Here is a 15765-nt window from a genome sequence, read left to right as displayed (position 1 = left end):
TTGTTTTTGCCTTCCCCCTCTCTACAGTACAAGACGTTTTTGGCTTATCAGTTTGGGTGAACTACGGGCATCAGTTCTTCTTTCTTTCTTGGCGAACTGCTAATTTTGTAGTTTTTTTCGTAATTGGGCACGCCGGGCAAGGCGAGTCGAAACATTGCGCTGGTTTATAATAAAATATTCATTAAATAATTGAGAATAAAAAAATAATACAATGGGAAATAGTTTCTATGTCGGCAGCCACATGTTCGCTTTGCAGTCAGCATAATAAATTCGCATAAAATTTTGGGTGAAAATTTCAATAAAATGCAATAAATTAAGCGCTTCGCATTGCAACAATAAATGCACACTTGCAATAGATAAAATAGCAAATGTAAGAAGTAATGTTAATGCAAAGTAAAATAAATCTTATAAAAATATAATTAATTTTATTTTAAACATAAACACATATTCAAATGTGAATAATTGTTTATTTATTTATTTTGTTTTTTTTTTTTTGGCAAAGAATCGAACATTTATTTAAGTTTTGTCTAATTGTCTATCTAATCCTTATGCCGGGCAGCTCGTGCTTGTGTTGCTAATGTCATTGTGGCTGTTGTTATTACATGTACTTAATGCCCCGACATTGCTGTTAGACCTCACTGCATGCTACGTACCCGTACTGTAGCCGTAGCCGTAGCTGTAGCCGTAGCCGTAATTGGATGTACTCGCATTTATTTATAACAATTGTGAGTTCTACACAGTGTCAATTTGCTTTGATGTAGGCAGAAGTGACCAAAACTGACTGAAGGTGTCTAGAACTAGCAGAAAACGGCTACAAGTAGTTGAAAGTGTTGGCTGCTTGGTTAACAATGTGGACGTGGTCTATGATGTATTACTTCTCTTGTTGTTATTCTTAGTTGCCTAGGCACATCAAAAAAAAAAAACTGCTAATAGAAGAAAAAAATAGCAGCTACATAAAAAAATCGTTGATAGACAGTTTTATAGATAGACAAAAAGTCAGCCAGATGCACGCAGCGCACAATTATTAAAAAAAGATTCACTTATTTTAATTTATGCCCAGAGGACAAGGGCACTGTCTACATACCGCGGGATCCCCTTTCTAGGTCAATTGTTAATGTTTCATGCAGAACTGAGCGAAATGTTAGAAGTAAAAAATTTCTAAATTAAAAATACTTTTGACCATTAAACGTCATTTGATTGTGTTAATCAATTATTTTGTAGTACTAGTCTCAGATCAAAGGTGGTTACATGTTTCCCAGGCAATGCCTTGGTTTTCTGTACATGTTTGCCAATTGCTTTTATAAAAATAGATAGAATAGCATTTATTGTATTTATATTATATACATTAAAAAGAAAAATTACATTTATAGACACCACATAAAATGTGGAGATTTCATGGGTAAGAATTTGTTAAATTAAAGCAGCTAGGTCAGGCATAGATTTTGACTTTACCATATATATACATAAACATTATTCATAATTTCAAATGAACTCATGATACAAATATCTAGCCTATTATTTAAATGAATATTTGATAAATACATAAATATTTATTAATAAATCAGACACCATTTTTTATTTATATCTCAACTACAATGATAGTCCCCTAGTAAATTGCAAAGGGTGATTTACAAAATCGATGAAGCGTAGACTAAATATGGTATATAAAAAGTACAATTTATATATTTATCTTTTTCTTCTTTGCTTAATGGGACATGAGTTAGTATTTTAGTATTTAAAGCACTTTTACACAATAGTATGACCACTAGTAATGACCACTTGGGTGATCTGTTGTAACAAGAGGTTCATGGATAAAATGAATTAAAATTCGATTATCATCCTCTGTAATGGTGCAAAAGAAATAAAACTAAGAGACTAAAATTAATAAACTAAAATTAATAAATCACATGATGTTTTGAGGTCGCTTATTGAGCCTTAAATTCGGAAAAATTTAATTTTGTTTACCCTCTTCAAGTTGTTCGGTTCCAATGCAGGTATTATACACGAGCGAGATTGTTTTTAGGCTCTGCAAACCAGGCATACTACTATTGTGACGACATAGTAACGTTGCGTTAGGCATTTTTAAACCTCTTCGTAGCACAAAAAGAAAAAAGCAAAACAAAAACTCAGGTGTTATTGTTATACAACTATAATATGTAAAATAATACCATATACTAGTTAATAGTATATTAACTATCGAATAAGATAATAGTTTTGGTACATTTAAAACCACATATAATTAACTAGATTATTATTATTTCCGTACTTTAAACCCAATTCGTGACGTTTTAACATAATCCAGTTGGTCTAATAATTAGATCAATGGTTTAATAGCAAACAATTTCCGACTTTACTATCATTAACCAATTTTCAGCTAACTTTATGTATATATCACTTATTATTTATATGATATATATGTTTATAAAGAAATGCTAATGTATTGTTGGTAAAAATCAGATCAGTTAGCACGGTTCTATATGAATACTTCCTTTAAACAAATAAAATAAATCATAGATAATTTACTTTTATCAAATTTTATAATTCACGTGCAAATCGGAAAAATATTTAAAACGTTTTGCAAAGACTAGAATTTATTCGTACTATAGTTTTAGAAGTATTTAAAATTTATGGTCAAAATAAACGACCTACAGAGCCTACTATTACAAATAAAATGTAAATATTAGAGTGAATTGATAATGTTTTATGTATGAAGAATTGTAATTGTCACAATCGTAAACGTAGGACTGTGAACATTAATATAAAACAAAAATCATATAAAATTGGGTTGACCAAGGAACTTGACCAAAATGTAGACTTATTGCATAAAAATTTTGGGGATTCGTCTTTAGACCAACTTGAATTTGATATATTATTTTATTGAAGTTTCTTTTTTTATCAATAAAGCTCATTAAATCTCTTTGAAAACTAACAAAATTGATATATAGAAGCGAAAAAAACCATCTTGTTGTTTATTAAAACCATTCACATCTACTAATATTTAAAAATTTTTGAGATTTGTGGTCTGAATGCTTAATGACCGTATTATTTTTTTTTCACTGTTATTATTATCAGAGAAGGCTATAGTAACATGAATCGAATTGGGCTTTAAAAGATTTCAGAAATACGGAACAATATGCATTACATGTTGTAACACAATAATGTATTGAGAGAAAAGTTCAATAACCGTGTAATCTCAAAAATTCTAATGTTAATTGTTCATCAAGACCCGCATCCAATGAAGTAAAATTTTTTATCTTACTCAAAAATTCGAGATGTCCGCAGTCTGAACCAGAAGTAACTTCGCACGAATTTTTACTATTCTCAAAACTAAAGTTATCACTTTGTGAGAAGTTCTTTGAAGCATCTCAATAAATTTTAAACGAGCACTTTACAAATCATTTCAAATGATTAGAACGAGTTCAATATATTTATTTTTTATTTATGTTTCCATTAAAAAAAATTTTAGGACCAGAATCGATGTAGGCATTTCTGTAGTGTCGCTTTTTAGTGAAGATTATTTTGAAGAACAATATCGAAAAATATTTTTAGAAATAGTTAGACATATAAATATATCCACATTATTCCATATACTTTTTAAGTGAAAGTTGACCTTTTTTTTTCTAAATACTTAAACTAGTAATTGTAATTAAAAAAATCAAGTGCTTTATTCCGAAGATATAAATGTAAGAATACATCTTGTGCTACCAGATCATTTTAATGTTATATAAACTGTTATTTGATTTCTTGAATTATGAACATATTTATAATACAATAAATACTTCAGTATCAGTGATAACCGAGTAACAGTTACTCATAGTGCTCTCTGTTCTACAGAACCTACTGACACTGTCGCTGGAATCATCCCTTGTAAGAAAACAGTAGTTATATCTCAAATTAACTTAAATGCATATAGTTAAGTATTTTGTACGGCCAACGTACATATACAACGTAATACATAAATATTCTGGAATACTGAAACAGTATAGACCCAGCAATTTTAAGGGGAATGATATTGTTGATTATCTAAAAGTAAGATAAATACTTCAGTTACCATTAATTAATAAAAAGTTTACATGAGGCACGAATAAGATAAAGTGAAATCAATTGAGTTCTTTTTATACATTTTAGGGTTTCTCCTCACATCTACAACAACAGATATATATCATAATTTTTGAATAGAATAGTTGGAACAAATTCTGTACTTGAGAAGAAGAATTTATTTTGTTTTGACTCTATTTACTCAAGAATAAATCTTCAATGTTATTATATACATATTCTTGTATATAATAATCCCCTACAATTTACATATCAATGTCCCTCTAAATAAAATAAGACACCTTATATATCTTCCTCTACATTAAATTGAAGAATTTTACAATTCAATATTTATTCGTAAAAACATGTAAGTGAATTTACTATTCCTTTAAGACCTCTTTAGATCTGCTAATGACAGTCAACTGAGTTCTGTGCTACCAATATACCGTATATATTACTTAAAAGTTCTAAAAATGACATTTTCTGGGTGTACATCTGATTTTGAATAATATTTTTTTTATGGTAAGTTTATATATACGTTTTCAAAACATCTGCATTGCTGTTAAAACTTCGTAAGATTTAAATATTCTCTTATTGACATTGAGATCGTGTGCGAGTTCGAGTAAATTGAGGTAAAGAAAATTTAAATTTTCTAGAGATTTTTTGTACTGCATTTATGTAAATATTTATTTATTTATTTATTGTAGTTATTTATTATTTTTGGTTAAAAGTCTTCAAATTTATTTATTTATTTATTTATTAAACAACTTATAAAATTTTCACAATGGTAACAACTAATTTACCTAATTTTTATCTTATTTACCCTACTCGAAATTCTGGTAAATCGCTGCCATTCCGACATAATTTACTATTTCTCTCTAGTTAACATCAATTTACTCGAACTTGCACACTGCCTTAGAAAGATTTTAAGCTGTAATTTAAAAAACCTTTTAAGACGTTTAAAATTTATTATATGAGTTAATAAATTAATTATATTTCTTAAGATTCGAATTTGAACAATTGATTATCAAATTAAACATATACTACTTCCATATTTTAAAATCTAATAGGACCTTTCCAAAACTTAAAGGTGTATTTATTTATTCATCAAAGCATCATAATCGTTCAAAATAAGAAAACTAATATTTTGATAGACGTATGTAGTTATTGGCAATCCATCAATTTAGAAACTAAAAAGAATATAAGATTACAAAATAGTGGAATTTTTAATCCATTGTAAAATAGATTAAAAGAAATTGGTTTTATCTAATGTAAAACTGTTTGATTTATTGCAGGAGGGGTTTGAACCCCATAATCTTCTTGACGTAGACAGCACGGATATTTAATGCATAAAATGTTTTATTAATATAATGATCGTTGAACTACAATGATGAGTATAAAGAACTTAGGAATGGTTCGTACCTGTGCAATCACATCTTTTATTTTATTGAAAATATTAAGAATATCATTGATTGACTCAAAAGTTCTATAAAAATGATTAAAATTTTTATTTGTTATTATTAATTATTTATATTAACAATTAACTAATTAATAAAATACAAAGGCATCAAAAAAGTAATGTGTTACATTCTTTCGGCTACATATGGATGAATACTATATAAGTGGTTTATTTGTCACATTTTTTACTTTAAGTTCATTTATTATATCGCGTCTTTAGATTCTAGGGATGTGTGCGAGTTATGCTAAGTTGATGCTAAACCAAATGGAACAACACGTATCGACACATTACTACATTATCGGGACAACTTAAAATTTCCCTCATTTAGAACGCAACTTAGCCTAACTTGCACACATCCTAAGAATGTGTATTTGAATCTTAAAACAACTAACAACTCACAATTTACAAATTAATTATAATTAATAATTCTCATTCCACAGACCTCTTCTTAAATGGAATTTGGTTTATAGGAATAGAAATGGACATGCTCTATGTTATGACATGACATGGGCTCTATCAATATATATTTTTGTTTCAAGTATGAATGTCTAGTAGTAAAAACAAGTTTTCTGTCCAAAGTGATATATAAACTGTAATGATTAAAATTTTAATTCCTTAGCAGATGCTTCAATCTGAAAAAAAAATATCAAGAAAATTAAAGTGAACCAACTGAATGAGAGTTGAGTTTCCATTATCTTTCGATCTTCCGTAAAATGTTGGCTTCTGTAAGGAAATTATTTTTTATTGAAAATCGCGAGACTTTCCAATATCTCGGCAAAGGTATTAAAGACGTTGCATGTTTTATTAAAACTATGAGTTGATTTCACGGCCAGAAATAGGGGTAACTTCACGTTAGTTCTTTAGAAAAGCGTTCTTATCCGCGTAACTGTGAACCTATTTTTAGTGCTGAAGTGAGTCGTTTATTTTGCGGGACAGGTTGATATTGTCTATCTCAAATATCAAAAAAATTAAATTCTATTAATAACCTTTACATTGTATTGCCTGAGATACTCGAAGTACAACTGTGATAGTTGCGTTATAAAAAGAAGAGTTAATATTCGTTACAATTTTTTTATTAATCACTAGTTGTATTCTTAAGATTTTGTACTTGCCTAATAAAGTCTGTATTAATAATACTGCTTGAAAGTGTCTTAAGTATTATTTTGAGGAAAGTTAATAAAATATTAACTTATCTGGTTACCATCTTATTAACATCATCTGGTAATGATGAGGCGCTTACCTCGACATAATAAACTATTTTTTAGTTTTCACAAACCTATCCAATAATTTAAAAAAAAAAGAAAAGAGTGAAATAGGAAGCATAAAGAGCATGTAGTTTCTACTCCGAGTAAACAATCTTTAGTTTATTTTAGAGTGTTTACATATAGTCTTATATAAGTTAAGAGATGGCAGAAACTGTTTTTTTAGCAATATTCAATAAAATGTCACGTTCAAAGTTTTTAACAGAAGAAGTGAAGAGATGGGGTAGGTTCAAGTTTTAACAAAAAAAAAAAAACAAAAAAATTGGCGCACACTTAGGTATAACACATTTCTTAGAAAATCTAGTGCGTTAGGATAATAATGAAATTTCAGATGGTGATAAAAGACGCATTGTCAAAATAGCGCCCAACTACACCATATCGTGAACCTAACTTGCTGACTTCTACAGTAAAAAATTGACTTAAATATCTATTTGGCGTGCGTTAAACGTTTCAAGACACATGATCAGAAATGGACTTAATAAGATGCTTTTTCTACTAGATAATCATTAACGATATCGCCGCCTTTTTAGTTTTTTTTGGTAAAAAATTTCATTTTTTAATTTTTACTTGAATTCTTTAAATTTTTAAAAAAAGCAGATTAGATTTATCGAGGGGTAAAAATTTAATCTCAATGAATCAAACGGTTTTTACTATTATTGATGCGATTGACAGAAATAATTCTTTAGTTCTTCAAAAGAAACTTTGTCGGTAATAAATGTGTTGTGTTTGATCCATAGATATACTGTGGATCATATATACATTTGCTGGAATATAATTGGATTATATTTTTTGTTAAAAAACGAAGAGAACCTCTGTACGTATTTATGTAGAATAATGTGTACCTACACAAAAGTTGCTGACAATGATCTAATTAAGCTACTGTTTTGCAAAGATCATTAATAAATACCTGCTCTCTTACCCGATCTAAGCCCCATTGAAAACATTATTATTGATCACAGCTTATTTACTCACCCGAACTAAGCCACATAGAAAACATTGTGGGTGTGTTGATATTGTATATCTGATATACAAATTGAAAAACTTTACATTTTTTTTATTTAATAACAGTCTTAGTCTGAACAGTCTTAGTTTCATAATCTTATAAAGTTAATGAAATGTTTTTAATTTTGAAAAATACAATTAAAAAAGTTGATAACGGTACTAGTTTAATATCTATCTTTACAAAAAACTGGACCATAGGACGGCATGGAGCTACACTCCTCCTACCCTGTAATGAATGTTCAATATTTCTATCACACGAATATCTCACCAGTTGTCACAATCAACCTTTTGAAATTGATTAGTTTTCACGTTGATCCTTTTCTAATAACCTTGTACTTACTTTACGAAACAAATATTTTCAGTACCTCTGATTTCACTTTAATGAAGCTAATAATAATTTTGGTCATAAGGTTTACTTTTATTTAATTTGATAAATATTAAAACTATTATTATTTATTGTTTACTTGACTCTACTTAATAACTGCACAATTCCTATAATCCAGAGAAATGAACTGATATCTCACCCAGAGGCTTTCATTTTCTATTTATTGAAAGAAAAAAATACACGAACATATTTTTTTATTAAATTATTTTAGTATTAAGTAAAAAAATTGAAAGTAAAATTAAAAGTATTGAATTAATAAAAAGCTCCCTTCCATCGTAATCAAAATTAAATTTGATGAGCTGACGACATCCGTTGAGCTGTGGGTCAAATCTATTCTTATATATATTTTTCTTTACTTTATTGTGTTTTTTTTTATTTTTATTGATTCTCTATTATGAACTATGAAAATGCCAGCAACTGCAAGTGTTAAAAAGTACAAGTACCAAAATAAGTAGTTAAAGAACACAAAGAGGGGGAAATACAAATAAAAAAGTATCTCTTGCAACGCATATCTATCAAGTCTCGAAAAAAGGACACCTGAACATCTGTTGTGTCTATGTCCAGGCCTGGTCAAAAATAGGCTTAGATTTTTGGGGACTCACTTCTTTAACACACTCAGCGATATTTCCAGTATTAGCATTGACCAGACTCTCGTCTTCTATCCAGTATTACGAGGAATAGTGGATTCAAAACTGCTTTCTTAGCTTATTGAGGAGTGTTCGTTGATCCCTCCGCTTTAACTAATTAACTAATAATGGTACAACACTTCATAATTTTTTAGTTTTGTGCTTAAAAACTGAATTATTTTCTGATTTTTTCATATTGTTTAGAATATGTTTAGATAAACTTGTTGTTATAGTAACGAACACTTGAATGGCAATTTTGTAAATTTATGTTATTTTAATATTTCTCGTTTTAATATTTAAGAAAATAATTGGAAAAAAAGTAAAGTGACTTAAAATTTTATCAAGGACCTTGTATTCCACACTGAACTCTATAAGGTAATGAATGTTGTGCAAAAATAGGAAGAGCAAATCCAATTCTGAATATAAAAGAACAAATGGTCTCTATTTAAATTGTAAAAATATTTTCTTAATTATTTATCTGGTGCTAATCCTCCTCGATACTTCATTTTATTTTGCATAGGTTGCAGAGAACCGTGTAATCTATAAAATTATTCCGATACGTATTAATGTAAATATTTGCTTAAGGCAGCGCGGAAAAGTTTTTGTTTTTGTTTTTGAATTTGAATTTTTGTTTTTATTGTAAGTGTTTGCGTTTAATTCATTTTAATTGAATTAAATTAAGTTCATCTAAACACAGGTTGTAAACACTTAATACATATCGCTATAATGCCATAATGCCGCTTACTTGGCCATGCCATAAATTTCTTTTCATGGGCTAATAAAGGCAAAAGTATACAAACCAGATGTGCTAGAAAAATGTATACAAATATACTTACTCCACTGAAACCGGCCATCACTAGCATGCAGATCTACAAATTCGAATTACCCCAACTGCAGCTAAGAACTAAAACTAAAACTATAATGATCATTATTGAATTATCATCGTAATGATAACGACACTAGAAATTCGCCACATTGAATTGCTTTAAATAATTGCCTAAAATTTTTTGCCCGAATACTTCCGCTTTGATCTGCTCTAAATATCGTAAATTAATTAGTTTCGTAGAAATTTTTTATTCTCTTAGTTTGTGTAAACAATCGAAAACAAATTATAATAATTTTTTATTTAAGTTTTATTCAAAGAACGAATTGCTGCAACGCCGTCCGATCGCTTATTTTAATTAAAATTCTTACATTTTTATCTATTGAAACGATTTCTAGGTTGTTTTCGTTGGTGGAAGATAAAAGTGAAGGACTCATGAACAAAAATGATTTGCAGTTATTTGCATGGATTATTTCATTTGGAATGTTTAGAATTAGACGGCGAGTTTACAAGGCAAATCGTGAGATTATTTTAGTTAACATTATAATATTTCATCATGCATCTCAGTAGCGCAATTATGTGAAATTTTACTGCCTCACTTCACGATTGAGTTGAATTTAGATATGCAAGTAATTTTCTTTCATTTTACACATAATGCACTTCCACTTTATATTACCTATATAGTAAATTAAACAATTGTCTAACAAACAACTTAGTTTATTATAATATTTTGAGGTAGGTTACATTTAGGCATATGCGAAGAATGGGAACCGTTCGTAGCCTAATCAAAAATTCTTTCAAACATACTTACAATATATATATATTAATTATATTAAATACCTCTCTTGAGGACATCAAAATTTTGGAAAGAAAACTATATGTCAAATCTACGGGCCAATCCAAATTTATGCAAAAACTTTTCAAAAACAATTGAAGAACTAATAATGCAATTGAAGTACTACTAAAAAACGAAAATATAGTAAGATAGTACATTAACTCGCAAAGGCTACAATGGGCTGCTCATGTAGTAAGAATGGGACCAGAGTGAAAGCCGAGCAGCGTATACAACGCAAAGCCAATGACAACCAGGCACAGAGGTAGGCCAAGTAGAAGAAGAGATGAAAATGTGTATGGTGATGCAAGAACGATTGGAGTACTGAACTGGAAGAGAGTAGCAGAAAATGAAGGGAGATCGTGAGAGAGGCCAAGGTTCACATTAAAGTGTAGTGCCAAATAAGAAAGAAGAGAACATCTCTCAAGATCATAGCTTCTTTATTGAAGTATTGTGAAAATTTCATGTTAGTTAGACAATTAGGAGTGAATTGATGTGTTTGAAGTAATAGTTATTCAGGCTGTGGGCATAAACCTTTTAAATGGCTTCTACATCCAAAAAACGCATTCGTCTCATTATTAAATCCAACAATTTTTCGATTAGGTTAAAGTCGTACAGCACCAAATCGGGTAAATATGGGGAGGGCTTAATAGTGATAATACGTTCTTTATCCAAATGATAAAAGCAATTTTTGTACTGCAGTTAATTGATGGAAAATAAACCATATACACTTTTTTCGATAGAAAAAATGTACTGTTACAATCCGATAAATTTATATTTACGAGATGCCCAACACAAAATCTATTTATTTTAAAGAGGATTTTGACTAGTTTTTGTTAAATGCGTACTGGAGTGTTATTTCAGTATCTAAATATAGAGTTGACGTCGGACTTTAAATTTGCCTTTTGCCCAGTAATGCATTTCAAAATTTAGGAACCAGAACCTTAGAACTTGTAAATTGAACATAAAAAAACAAAATTATTTTAGATATAAAAACGGACATATAAATTTTTTAATTTATTTGTGAAACATAAAATTTTAATTTAAATATTTATTTATTTTGGAATACTTTCCTTTAAAAAAACTAGCCCTAATTAAAATGATACTTTGTAAATAAAATATGTATCTATATATATTTTATATATCAAATACTAAACGTAAACTAAAACTTTCTTCTATCGTGAAAATATTTCTTCAGTTCAAATTTATAAATTTTGGACTCTTAAAAAAAAATTGGGGGTTTATAAGTTATTTTTCTACACACTTGAACAGTAGAGGGGTTTGCACTACGTCTAACAACACGCCCCCCTGACCATGGCTCTCATAGTCCTAGGATAAATTCGTATCTGATTTGATCTGTGGTAGATATTTCTTTCTACTAATGGTGTTTGGTATAAGTTTTCATAGATTAAGAGTATATACTTTTCTTCAACTGGAATAGCAAACAAAATAGGCTCAACAATTTTTTTATGCTATTACAATAGGAGCAGACTGCTTACTACAAAGTGTAGGTATTACCAGCTTAAAACAATTAAATACACTTTTTATGGCGAATACACATCGGATATAGTCAATCAACATAGTTACAGCTCTCTTATGAATACCACCGATAGAAATATTTAGATGCCATTTGCAACTCACGAACAAATAGAAGAAAGAAAGTATACCATAATAAAAAAAAACAAGGAGATGGAAGGCAGCAATTTGAAAAAAAGCAACGAAGCAGTACTTGGACTGTATTATGCATGCCTGGGAAAGATATATGATATTCATTATGTATCAATCCAGTATACCTGTTTTTAATAAGCAATAAAAGGAAGAGCTACACCACTAGAAGTAGATCTTGCTATAAAAGTTGATTCTATATATTTCTTTACATTTTTGATGTGATATCAAGCAACATTGCTATAGCACAGAGGTTATCAAGTTTTGTATTCGTAACCTCAACCTGATGTAACATCTAATAATTTAAGACAAAGATTGTTATATATTCAGTTCTTTTCAATAGATTGTGGTTTAATTGAAGTAGAATAACAAACATTAAACCTTTTTTCCTCCGACCTTACAAATAGTAGGTAAATATTTGAATATCAGCTTTTTTAAAATTTTGTGATTCGTAAACTCCTCACAAAATAGTTCGATAGTGAAGAAACTTAGCCATCTTGTATAAACGCGTCCAAATGCGGAATAACGTTATGTCTGATGAGAAATTAATCCATAAGATAGCAATCCATAAGCGCACAAAATTTTAAAATTTGCCTAATAAGAAAATAGTATGAAAATTATAAACATTCGTATGGTCCAAAAAAGTCAAGCCTCTCCATATCTGATAGCTTCGGTGGACGCAACGGTTTATAATTGCTCTTTATTATTATTTCTTAACCGTGGAATAAAAGTTATTGTAAATATTTACGACAAAAACGTTTTAAGAGAGGCCTTAAAATTGTGGGCAACTAAAACTTTCGAGGAGAAAGAGTGGAGTTTTAACAAGATTATGCACCATTTCTCTAGATTGCATCATACAAACGGCTTTACGGAAACCAAATGCATGTCTCTGCGATTTCTCTGTATAAGTTATTTCATAGGGACTAAAAACTCTAGAAAGCTGATATGCTCAAATAAATCTTTTTTGTCAAAAAGGATAAAGATTTTACATTCGCCAAGTGTGTAAATTAAATCGCTTTAATCATTTGAGTTTATTTTAAAAAATCTGCAAAAAATCGTTGGTGACTTTATAAAGAGATATCAATTTTAGTTTTTAAAAAACTATAAGTGATATTATTATTTTTCACGCCTGAAGTTATATTTAATTTAAGATACACTCTTTAACAATAGACTATACCAAATAAGATTTTTAGATACCAAATTAGATATTTATTCCAACCTATTGTGGACTCTTAAAGACCATTAATCAATATTACCGTCGCGATAATTATAATTAATTTAAACTAATGAAGTATATTGAAGATAGTGAATTGCTTGGATGGCACGATAAAACTAGTGCACCCAGTCCAGAGACTGTTGTGATTAACCCTAAAATATCTCTTGTTTTCTGTCATGTTTTTAGATAAACGTCTTCATGATTAAGCAAACTTCCATTTGGGATCATCTCATTTCAGGAACAAATATTCAAACGATATTAATTTAATAAACGAATCCTGCTGGTCTGATACCGAAGAGCACCAATAATTACAAGTTTATTAGCAGAGTTTTTATTGGACATGGTTTCAGTTTACCATTCTTTACCACACCTCAGTGACGAACAACCTATATAAGATATACTCAGTTTTGCAATGCTATTCATCTTACTTTCACTAATCATCTTTGAGAAACGGGTGGGGTTAATAAAAAGTTTTGAATATATATATATTAAATATCCTTAGATATTAAAAATATATTAACTAGAAATTGATTGAATCTACCAATATACTCGCAATGTGAGGGGATTTACTATGGCGATTCCACAATACAAGTAAAGAATTTATTCAATTATTCAATTACTTGAGTATTAGCACAGCTAAAAAGGTTCTATCTTTTGTGAAAAGGATTATAGCAACAATTGTGTTCATTGATTTCATATCATATATAAAATTTTATATTTATTCTAAAGAAAGTTCTTTGTAAAGCGTTGCCTCACTTAAATGAAATCTAATAATAAATCATTACTTCTGGAGTATGTCTAAGTCAGTTTTTAATACCAATATTTTCTAAACATTGACTAATTTGAAGATTCTAAACATTCTACTTTAATATCCGCTTTAAATTATAACAGAATTACGAATTATTTAATATAATCAAAAATTAATAATTATTAACTTTAACTTTTCCCAAATTCCAATAGTACATTAGCTCCTTCTGTTAATATTAAGAAAACTCGAACTTTGGCTCTTTGCCAAATGTAGCAGGAATATAAGATCTAATGAATATGAAATATTGATTAAGAAATACTTTATATTTCACCATTCACTTACTATTGCGATGTATTAGGAAAACGGTTTTATATAGTATACGTATTAGAATAGTTAAGTATAATAGTTAACTATAGTCAAAAGTTTATAGTTACTTTTACATATGAAAGACGAATGGGCTATGGAATTGTCAGTGGTCAGTGTACAACTATCGCTAAAAATCTATCAATAACTTTGGATTAAAAGCAATATGCCCACAAGCATGCACTCGTTAACAATATCTAATTTTTATCCGATTGCTTATAGAATATCCAAAGCTTTTTCATGAACAACTTTTGAGTGACGATCAGTGATCAAAATACCATCCATAGATCATATACTTAACGATTACCTTTTTTTTTATTCTATTCGTAGTAACATCTTTCCAAACATCCTATCTACCAGCCAATTTAAAACAATTACAGTTAAAAATATACTTTTGATGTATAAATATATTAAAGGCCTGTAATGTAGTCAATAAAATTTAATTTATAATATCCGAACTGAAAGCTCTGGGAGCTAGCGCTCGTTTTTCCTATCTTAGTTATAAGATTTCATATTTTGTAATTAATTATAATAAGTAAATGCTATAAATAAATTGATTTGATTTGATTGTAACTTTAGTTACTTATGTTTGAAAATTGATTCAAATGTCTTTACAAACAGGTTCTGCTGTAAACACTTAGTATTATAGAATATAGTATTATAGAAGTTTGTGCAAGTCCTCTAATGTTTCCCATACTTAACTAATTAGCATTGTTTTTTGAATAAAAAAAAATTCATTATTCACGAATTTCAAGGAGTTTAAGAATTTACTGTTTTTGTGCATCCATTCCTGAAATATCTGTTAATTAAATTTAAAAATTTAAATACTAAGTTTGAAATCAAATTAAATTAAACAATATAATGACGAACATTTTATGTATGTGAACTACTAATAATTTTTAAACCTAACTAGCTGGTAAAGTCCAGCGCTGTTATTGTTTTATCTATTGTTTATTATTAAAAACACACAAATATGTTATAAATATAATGTTTCAAAAATGTGTATTATGTGTGAAAAAAGCTATTACAGGAATCTATCTTTCAAATTAGACAGGGTTTAATTTCGATGCTAAGCACTTGCAATCTAAACTTCTTATATAAACAATTAAAACAAAATAAAATTTCCAAAGACCACTGATGATGGGTATTTGGCAATATACGAAATAGCTGTATGGTTAGTCAAAATGCATATATTATATTGAAGCTAGTTGTGTCAGTGCACTTGAGCACTTCTACTCTCTATTGTTTATCACTTCATCAGAGTAAGCAGTAATTGACCTCAGATCTGCATACCTCCCCGAGGAGCTTGTAACCGTTCTGAGATTCGATAACGCGGTGTTGGTAAGTCT

The 15765-nt window shown here is 28.9% G+C and overlaps 1 protein-coding gene across 2 annotated transcripts in view; it reads right to left on the bottom strand.

Annotated features, from left to right (window-relative positions):
* LOC119687857 (sarcoplasmic calcium-binding protein 1) overlaps positions 1-15765 on the bottom strand; it is a 33971-nt gene that overhangs the window by 11416 nt on the left and 6790 nt on the right. The window lies entirely within an intron of this gene.

The sequence above is a fragment of the Teleopsis dalmanni genome, chromosome X (assembly GCF_002237135.1).
Source record: "Teleopsis dalmanni isolate 2A chromosome X, ASM223713v2, whole genome shotgun sequence".
Lineage (NCBI taxonomy): Eukaryota > Metazoa > Arthropoda > Insecta > Diptera > Diopsidae > Teleopsis > Teleopsis dalmanni.
This window is presented reverse-complemented; position numbering and strand designations above follow the sequence as displayed.